The sequence below is a fragment of the Pseudorca crassidens genome, chromosome 3 (genome assembly GCF_039906515.1).
Source record: "Pseudorca crassidens isolate mPseCra1 chromosome 3, mPseCra1.hap1, whole genome shotgun sequence".
Classification (NCBI taxonomy): domain Eukaryota; kingdom Metazoa; phylum Chordata; class Mammalia; order Artiodactyla; family Delphinidae; genus Pseudorca; species Pseudorca crassidens.
Window position 1 is genome coordinate 170836627 of NC_090298.1, and position 9202 is coordinate 170845828.

Genomic DNA, 9202 nt, shown 5'->3' on the forward strand with positions numbered 1-9202 from the left:
CCACAACTACTGAGCCTGTGCGTCTGGAGCCCGTGCCCTGCAACAAGAGAAGCCACTGCATTGAGAAGCCCACGCACCACAACAAAGACCCAACGCAGCCAAAAAAAAAAAAAACCAGGTTTGGTCTACTTGGGGCTGGTGGAAAAAAGAGCCATTGAAGTAAATCACAGTGAGAACAGCAAACACGGGAGCTGAAGGACAGGCTCCTTGCCGTTGTCTGCACAAGTCCATCTGAAACCCTAACCCTAAGGCTTCCCTTCCAGGAGCAAAAAGGTACCAGCTGTATGTGAATGGTTAGGTCTTGAGTGAACCCGACAGCACAAAGTGGGAAGCCCTGTGACAGCGTCACAGTCACTGTGGACGCGGCTGAGGAAAAATGACTTTGGTGGCTATGGACTAATTGTTTATATCCCCCAACATTCAGATGGTGCTGCCAGACCCGCAGTGGGGGACAGTGTTAGGAGGCATGGGGCCTTCATGATGGGACTAGCGTCCTGGTAAGGAGAGGAGGAGAGACCAGAGCTCTCTGTGCTGGGTGAGGATGCAGCGGGAAGGCGGCTGTCTGCAGGCTGGGACGCGGGCCCTCACCAGGAACTGGCCACACCGATCTCGGACTCCAGGACAGTGAGAAATGCCATGTGTGGTTTCAGCCTGTGTTGTTCTGTTAGGGCAGCATCAGCTAAGAAAACACAACAGCAGCAGTTCTTGAAACAGTTTCACAAGGATCCAGGTAGTTGAAAACGATGGCAGCCCACCGTCTGTCCCAAACAACACAGAACCACTGGGAGGAATGCCTGCCGCGTGCAACATCCTGCCTACACTTACAAAGTAAGGAACACCGCCAAGTCCCCCGTGGGAGCCTGGCCTCCCTCCCAGCCCTTTCTCTCTGCTGGGCCGTGTGGGAGCATCGGCAGGGGGCAGCCATCAAGGTGGGCAGAAGCCAAAAGGCAGAGGTTCACAGCACAACCTGCACATGTCCCTTGCCCCAGCCAGGAACCCCAGCGTCCCCAGGAGAGAGCATGAGGTCGGAGAAGGGCAGACTGTCCCAACAGCGTCAGAAGATACGAAACCATCTTGGATCAGAAATTCAAAAACAAGGGACAGACGCGGACAAAAACCAGACTTGGAAATGGCTGATCCAATTCTGGAAGAAAATGAAAGAACAGATGATTTTAGAAACGAAGGATAAACTGTAAGGTGCCCCAGGCTCCAGGGGAGATCTGAGAAAAGGCCTGGGAAGCAGAACAAGACGGTGAAGAGTTGACGCAGTTGCTGACGCAGGAGATGGTGGCCGAGTGAGTGTCGGTTGCTGGGAGCTCCCTGGTGGTCCAGTGGTTAGGACTCCGTGCTTTCACTGCTGTGGCCAGAGTTCAATCCCTGGTTGGGGAGCCGAGATCCCGCCAGCCACACAGCACAGCCAAAAAATAAAAAATAAAGCTGCTGCTGAGGGGAACTTTCCAGGTAGAGCCTGGAATCTCCACCACGAATTAGAGACAGTTGCCCACAAGGCACACCCTCGCAAGGATGCGGGAGGACCTTACGAGGACGTGCACGGGGAGGGCCGTGACTGGGGCCTGCAGACAGAGAGGTAGAATCGTGCACTGAGGCCCGAGAACTCGGCTCCTCAGCCTTTCCAGAAGCTGGTGGAACGAGCCTGAGCTGAGGCTCCCACGTGCTGCCAGGGTGTCCCTCCAGCACCGAGGCCTGGGAAGGCCAGTGCTGCCTGCCCGGTCCGGGATGGAGGGGTAGAGGCCACCTCTGTGTTGTGGGGAAGTGGAAATGGCGCAGCTGGGAGAGCAGGCGGAGAGGAGGCCAGGCCAGCCCTCTGGCGGTGCCGGAACCAGAGGGGTCGGCTCATGTGGCGGTTTTCGTTATAAACAGGGAAGGAACGCAGAAGAGAGGGGCACCTGTGTGATGTTGGCCTATTCCCACTTACCCCCACTTGTGCTATTTTTGCCATTTATTTTACTTCTGGCATACGTTACAAGCCCGCAACTCCCTGTCATTATATACGGTCAAGTCTTTCAAATACATTTTTTTAATAAATTTATTCTATTTTTGGCTGCGTTGGGTCTTCGTTGCTGTGCGCGGTCTTTCTCTAGTTGTGGCTCGTGAGCCCTAGAGCACAGGCTCAGTAGTTGTGGCGCACAGGCTTAGTTGCTCCGTGGCACGTGGGATCTTCCCGGACCAGGGCTCGAACCCGTGTCCCCTGCGTTGGCAGGCAGGTTCTTAACCCCTAATTTATTGATTTTTGGCTGCGTTGGGTCTTCGTTGCTGCATGCGGGCTTTCTCTAGTTGTCGTGAGCAGGGGCTACTCTTCGTTGCCGTGCGCGGGCTTCTCATGATGTGGCACCTCTTGTTGTGGAGCACGGGCTCTAGGCTCGTGGGCTTCAGTAGTTGTGGCGCATGGGCTCAGTAGTTGCTGCTCGCGGGCTCTAGAGCACAGGCTCAGTAGCTGTGGCACACGGGCTTAGTTGCTCAGTGGCATGTGGGGTCTTCCCCAACCAGGGTTCGAACCCGTGTCCCTTGCATTGGCAGGTGGATTCTTAACCACTGTGCCACCAGGGAAGCCCCTCAAATACATTTTTAAGAAGAGTTTTGTGGACTTCCCTGGTGGCGCAGTGGTTGAGAGTCCGTCTGCCGATGCAGGGGACGCGGGTTCGTGCCCCGGTCCGGGAGGATCCCACATGCCGCGGAGCGGCTAGGCCCGTGAGCCATGGCCGCTGGGCCTGCGCATCTGGAGCCTGTGCTCCGCAACGGGAGAGGCCACAACAGTGAGAGGCCCACGTACCGCAAAAAAAAAAAAAAAAAAAAGAGTTTTGTATGTTCACCCACGTGGTCACGCTTCCCACTGCTCTTTGTTTCATCTGCTGACCCACCAGAGGTTCCATCTGAGATCCTTTCCTTTCGGTCTGAAGAGCTCCCTTTAATACGTCTCGTGGTGCGGGTTTACTGGCAACAAATTCTCCCAGCTTTTAGTGGCCTAAAAGTATCTTTATTTCGCCTACATTAGCAGAAGGTATTTTCAGTGGGAATGGGATTCTGCGTTGGCAGGTGGTTTGGGTTTGACTTTCTTGCCTCAGCATTTTAGAGATGCTATTCCGTTGTTCCTGACAAGAGGTGAGCTGGCCCTGTTAACCCCTTCAAAGGAATGTGTCTTTTTTGTCCGGCTGCTTTTTTTTAAAATTTATTTTTGGCTGCGTTGGGTGTTTGTTGCTGTGCGCGGGCTTTCTCTACTTGGGGTGAGTGGGGTCTACTCTGTTGCGGTGCGCGGGCTTCTCGTTGCAGTGGCTTCTCTTGTTGTGGAGCACGGGCTCTAGGCGCACGGGTTTCAGTAGTTGTGGCTCGCGGGCTCAGTTGCTCCGCGTCATGTGGGATCTTCCAGGACCAGGGCTCAAACCAGTGTCCCCTGCATTGGCAGGCGGATTCTTAACCACTGTGCCACCAGGGAAGCCCTGCTTTTTATAGTTTGAAGTTATTTGACTCTGATGGGTGTTTTTGGTTGTTTTTTTAAAGTATAGTTGATTTACAATGTTGTGTTAGTTTCGGGTATATAGCAAAGTGATCAAATTTTATATATATGTGTGTATATATATGTGTGTGTGTGTGTGTTCTTTTTCAGATTGTTTTCCATTATAGCTTGTTACAAGATATTGAATATAGTCTCAGGGCTATACGTAGGTTCTTGTTGCTTATTATATGTATAGTAGTGTGTTTCTGTTAATCCCAGACTCCTAATCTATCCCTTCCTCCCACCCTCTTTGGTAACTGTAAGTTTGTTTTCTGTGTCTGTGAGTCTGTTTCTGTTTTGTAAATGTGTTCATTTGTATTTTTTATATTCCACACATAAGTGATATCATATGGTATTTCTTTGTCTGACTTATTTAGTATGATAATCTCTAGGTCCATCCATGTTGTGGCAAATGGCATTATTTCATTTTTATGGCTGAGGTAGTATTCCATGTATATAGGTACCACATCTTCTTTATCCATTCCTCTGTCGATGGACATTTAGGTTGCTTCCGTGTCTTGGCTATTGTAAACAGTGCTGCTGTGAATACTGGGGTGCATGTATCTTTTCAGATTAGCGTTTTGTCTGGATATATGCCCAGTAGTGGGATTGCTGGGTCATATGGTAGCTCTATTTTTAGTTGTTTAAGGAACCTCCATACTGTTCTCCATAGTGACTGCACCAATTTACATTCCCACCAACAGGGTAGGAGGGTTCCCTTTTCTCCACACCCTCTCCAGCATTAGGATTTGTAGACTTTTTGATGATGGCCGTTCTGACTGGTGTGAGGTGGTTCCTCATTGTAGTTTTGATTTGCGATATATGTGTCTATACATATTATGTATATAAACAGATATATATGTATTTATACTGTGTGCAGACTAGGAACGATCCTGAAGTGAATGATATTGTGATTCTAATATACCAGAAAAAATGTATATATCATATTTCCTATTCATCCATCAAGGGACACTTAGGTTGTTTCTATGTCTTGGCTATTGTGAATAATGCTGCAGTGAACATGGGGGGTGCATATATCTCTTCAAGGTACCTGATTTCATTTCCTTTGGATATATACCCAGAAGTGGGACTGCTGAGTCACATGGGAATTCTATTTTGAATTGTTTGAGGAACCATCATGCTGTTTTCCATTGCGGCTGTATCTATGTTTCTGTATTTCTGTAGATTTCTGTAGTGAATCTGTTCTTTTTCTCGTTTTATTTTTAACCACCTAAAGTTATGGTCTGCCACAACAGTCTATATCCTAACCAGAAATTGAACCCCTTTTATTATCTCTTTCATGTCTGTAGGATCTGTAGTGGTGTTCCCCTTCTCTCTTTTTTTTTTAATAAAGGGAACTTTATTTTTATTTATTTATTATTTATTTATTTTTGTTTGTGTTGGGTCTTCGTTGCTGCGTGCAGGCTTTCTTTAGTTGCAGTGAGCGGGGGCCGCTCTTCATTGCAGTATGTGGGCTTCTCATCGCGGTGGCTTCTCTTGTTGTGGAGCACGGGCTCTAGGGCACGCAGGCTTCAGTAGTTGCGGCACAAGGGCTCAGTAGTTGTGGCGCATGGGCTTAGTTGCTCCGCAGCACGTGGGATCTTCCCGGACCAGGGCTTGAACCTGTGTCCCCTGCAGTGGCAGGTGGATTCTTAACCACTGTGCCACCAGGGAAGCCCCCGCTTCTCACGTTTGGTGTTAGTCATGTGTTTTCTCTTTAAAAACAAACAGAAACGTTTGCTATTGTTTTATCAGAGGACCAAAGGTTTGTTTGTGTTTCATGTTTTTCGTGTTTTCTGCTTCAGTTTTGGCCTCATTATTTTGTTGTTTCTCCTGTTTTGGGTTGAACTTGCCGTTAATTCTCTGGTGTCTTAAGATGAAACCTGAGACCATGGATTTTAAACCTCTCTTCTTGGGAATACCCTGGCGGTGCAGTGGTTAGGACTTGGCGCTTTCACTGTGGGGCCCGGGTGAAATCCCTGGTCAGGGAACTAAGATCCTGCAAGCTGTGTGGTGCAGCCAAAAAATTAATGATAATAAATAAGTAAAATAAACCTTTCTTCTTTTCCAACCTATGCATAAAGTGTAAGTGTTCCCCTCAATTCTGCTTTAGCAGGATCTTCAAATTTTGGTGTATTATAATCACCACCATTCAGTTCAAAGTCGTTCTTAATTTCCATATGGTTTCTATTTCAGCCTATGTTTATGTCAAGGAGTTAATTACCAAACACTTGGGGATTTCTTGTTGTTATCCTATGATTGATTCTAGTTTGATTCCACTTTAGCCAGAGAACACGCTCTGCAGGAGGTAAATTATTCTTAAGCCTGCATTACGGTACATAATATTACCTATTGTGGTCATTGTTTCCTGTGCACTTGATAAAAACCTGTGTTCTGCAGTTGCTGGGAGTAGTGTTCTGTGTATGTCCACTAGGCAAGTCTGCTGTTCATGTTGTTCATGTTGTTCCGATCTTAATGATCCTTCCTGATTTCTTCTGTCATTTATAGAGCTGTGTGATGGTGTCCATCTCCAACTATGAATATAGTTTTGCCAGTTTTTCAGTTTTGTCCTGTCAGTTCTTTTTTTTTAATATATTTTAAAAAATATTTATTTATTTGGCTGCACTGGGTCTTAGTTGCAGCACATGGGATCTTTAGTTGTGGCATGCAGGATCTAGTTCCCTGACCAGGGAGTGAACAAGGGCCCACTGCATTGGGAGTGTGGAGTCTTTTTTTTTATTATTATTATTTTTTAAAAAAATATTTTATTTATTTTTGGCTGCATTGGGTCTTTGTTGCATGGAGTCTTCTTCATTCTTCCTCTTCCCCTCCTTTGGGACTCCACTGACAGACGTCAGGCCCTTTGACTGTGTCCCACATCCCTTATGATCTGTTTCATTTTCCCATTCTTATTACTTTTTACTTGTCTTCACATTGGACATTTCTTATTGCCCTGTCTTCTGTTGTGTCCAGTCTACTGTTGCTCCTAGCTGCCAATATTTTCATTACAGATATTGTATTTTTCAGTGCTAGACTGTCAAATATAGATATGTTCCAACTCTGTTGAATTTTGTTATTTTTTTTCTTATTTATTCATTTAATTTTTTTTTACATTGGAGTATAGTTAATATACAATGTTGTGTTTTAGGTGTACAGCAAAGTGACTCAGTTATACATATATCTATTCTTTTCCCACTTCGGTTATTACAGACTATTGAGTAGAGTTCCTTGTGCTATACAGTAGGTCCTTGTTGGTTATCTATTTTATGTCTAGTAGTGTGTATATGTTAATCCCAACCTCCTAATTTATCCCTCCCCCCACCTTTCCCCTTTGGTAACCATAAGTTTGTTTTCTAAGTCTGTGAGTCTGTTTCTGTTTTGTAAATAAGTTCATTTGTATCATTTTTTAGATTCCACATATAAGTGATATCATATGATATTAGTCTTTTCTGTCTGACTTCACTTAGTATGAGAATCTCTCGGTCCATCCATGTTGCTGCAAATGGCATTATTTCATTTTTTTTTACGGCTGAGTACTATTCCATTGTATGTATGTACTGCATCTTCTTAAATATTCATCTGTCAGTGGACATTTAGGTTGCTTCTGTGTCTTGCCTATTGTGAATAGTGCTGCTATGAACATTGGGGTGCATGTATCTTTTTGAATTATGGTTTTCTCTGCATATATGGCCAGGTGTGGGATTGCTGGATCACATGGTAGCTCTCTTAGTTTTTTAAGGAACCTCCATACTGTTGTCCATAGTGGCTGCACCAATTTTCATTCCCACTAACAGTGTAGGAGGGTTCCCTTTTCTCCACACCCTCCCCAGCATTTATTGTTTGTAGACTTTTTTTAAAATTAATTAATTTTATTTTTGGCTGCGTTGGGTCTTCATTGCTGTGCGTGGGCTTTTTCTCTAGTTACGGTGAGCGGGGGCTACTCTTCAGTGCGGTGTGCAGGCTTCTTACTGCAGTGGCTTCTCTTGTCACGGAGCATGGGCTCTAGGCGTGCAGGCTTCATTAGTTGTGGCACGTGGACTCAGTAGTTGTGGCTCATGGGCCCTAGAGCGCAGGCTCAGTAGTTGTGGCTTGCGGGCTGTAGAGTGCAGGCTCAGTAGTTGTGGCGCATGGGCTTCGTTGCTCCGCGGCATGTGGGATCTTCCCGGACCAGGGTTCAAACCCGTGTGCGCTGCATTGGCAGGCGGATTCTTAACCACTGCGCCACCAGGGAAGTCCGTTTGTAGACTTTTTGATGATGGCTGTTCTGACTGATGTGAGGTAATACCTCGTATTATAGTTTTTTGTTGTTTTTTTTTTTTTTTTTTTTTTTAGCTGTACGCGGGCCTCTCACTGTTGTGGCCTCTCCCGTTGTGGAGCACAGGCTCCGGACGCGCAGGCTCAGTGGCCATGGCTCACGGGCCCAGCCACTTCACGGCATGTGGGATCTTCCCGGACCGGGGCACGAACCCACATCTCCTGCATCGGCAGGTGGACTCTCAACCGCTGCGCCACCAGGGAAGCCCCTCGTATTATAGTTTTGATTTGCATTTCTCTAGCAGTTAGTGACGTTGAGCATCTTTTCATGTGCTTTTTGACCATCTGTATATCTTCTCTGGAGAAATGCCTATTTAGATCTTCTGCCCATTTTTCGATTGGGTTTTTTGGTTTTTTTGATACTGAGCTGCATGAGCTGTTTGTGTATGTTGGAGATTAATCCCTTGTAGGTCGCATCGTTTGCAAATTTTTTTTCCCATTTCTTAGGTTGTCTTTTTGTTTTGTTTATGGTTTCCTTTGCAGTTCAAAAGCTTTTAAGTTTAGTTAGGTCCCATTTGTTTATTTTTGGTTTTATTTTCATTACTCTAGGAGGTGAATCCAAAAAGACATGGCTGCAATTTATATGAGAGAGTGTTCTGCTTGTTGAAATTACTATTACATCTATTTTGTCCATTTTTCTACTGTCTTGAATATATGAACTCTCTGATAACTCCAATTTCTTTTATTGTTTTTGAAGTATAGTTGATTTACCGTGTTCTGTTAGTTTCAGGTATACAGCGAAGTGATCCAGTTACCTATATATCTGTTCTTCTTCAGATTCTTTTCCATTATAGGTTATTACAGGATATTGAATATAGTTTCCTCTAAGTAAGTCCTTGTTGTTTATTTTAGACATAGTACTGTGTGTATATTAATCCCATACTCCCAATTTATCCCTCCCCCCCCCGACCTTTCCCCTTTGGTAACTCTAAGTTTGTTTTCTATGTCTGTGAGTCTGTTTTGTACATGTGTTCATTTGTATTATTTTTTAGATTCCACATATAGTGGATATCATATTTGTCTTTCTCTTTCTGATTTACTTTGTATGATAATCTCTAGGTCCATTGATGTTGCTGCAAATGGCATTATTTCATTCTTTTTTTATGGCTGAGTAGTATTCCATTTTATATATGTAACATTTCTTTATCCATTCATCTGTCAATGGACATTTAGGTTGTTTCCATGTCTTGGCTATTGTCAGCTATTATAGTGCTGCTATGAGCATAGGGGTTACATGTACTTTTTTTTTTTTTGACGTGCATTTTTAATGTCTTTATTGAATTTGTTACAGTATTGTTTCTGTTTTGTTTTGGTTGTTTGGCCTGAGGCATGTGGGATCCTAGCTCCCCAACCAGGGATTGAACCCATACCCTGTAC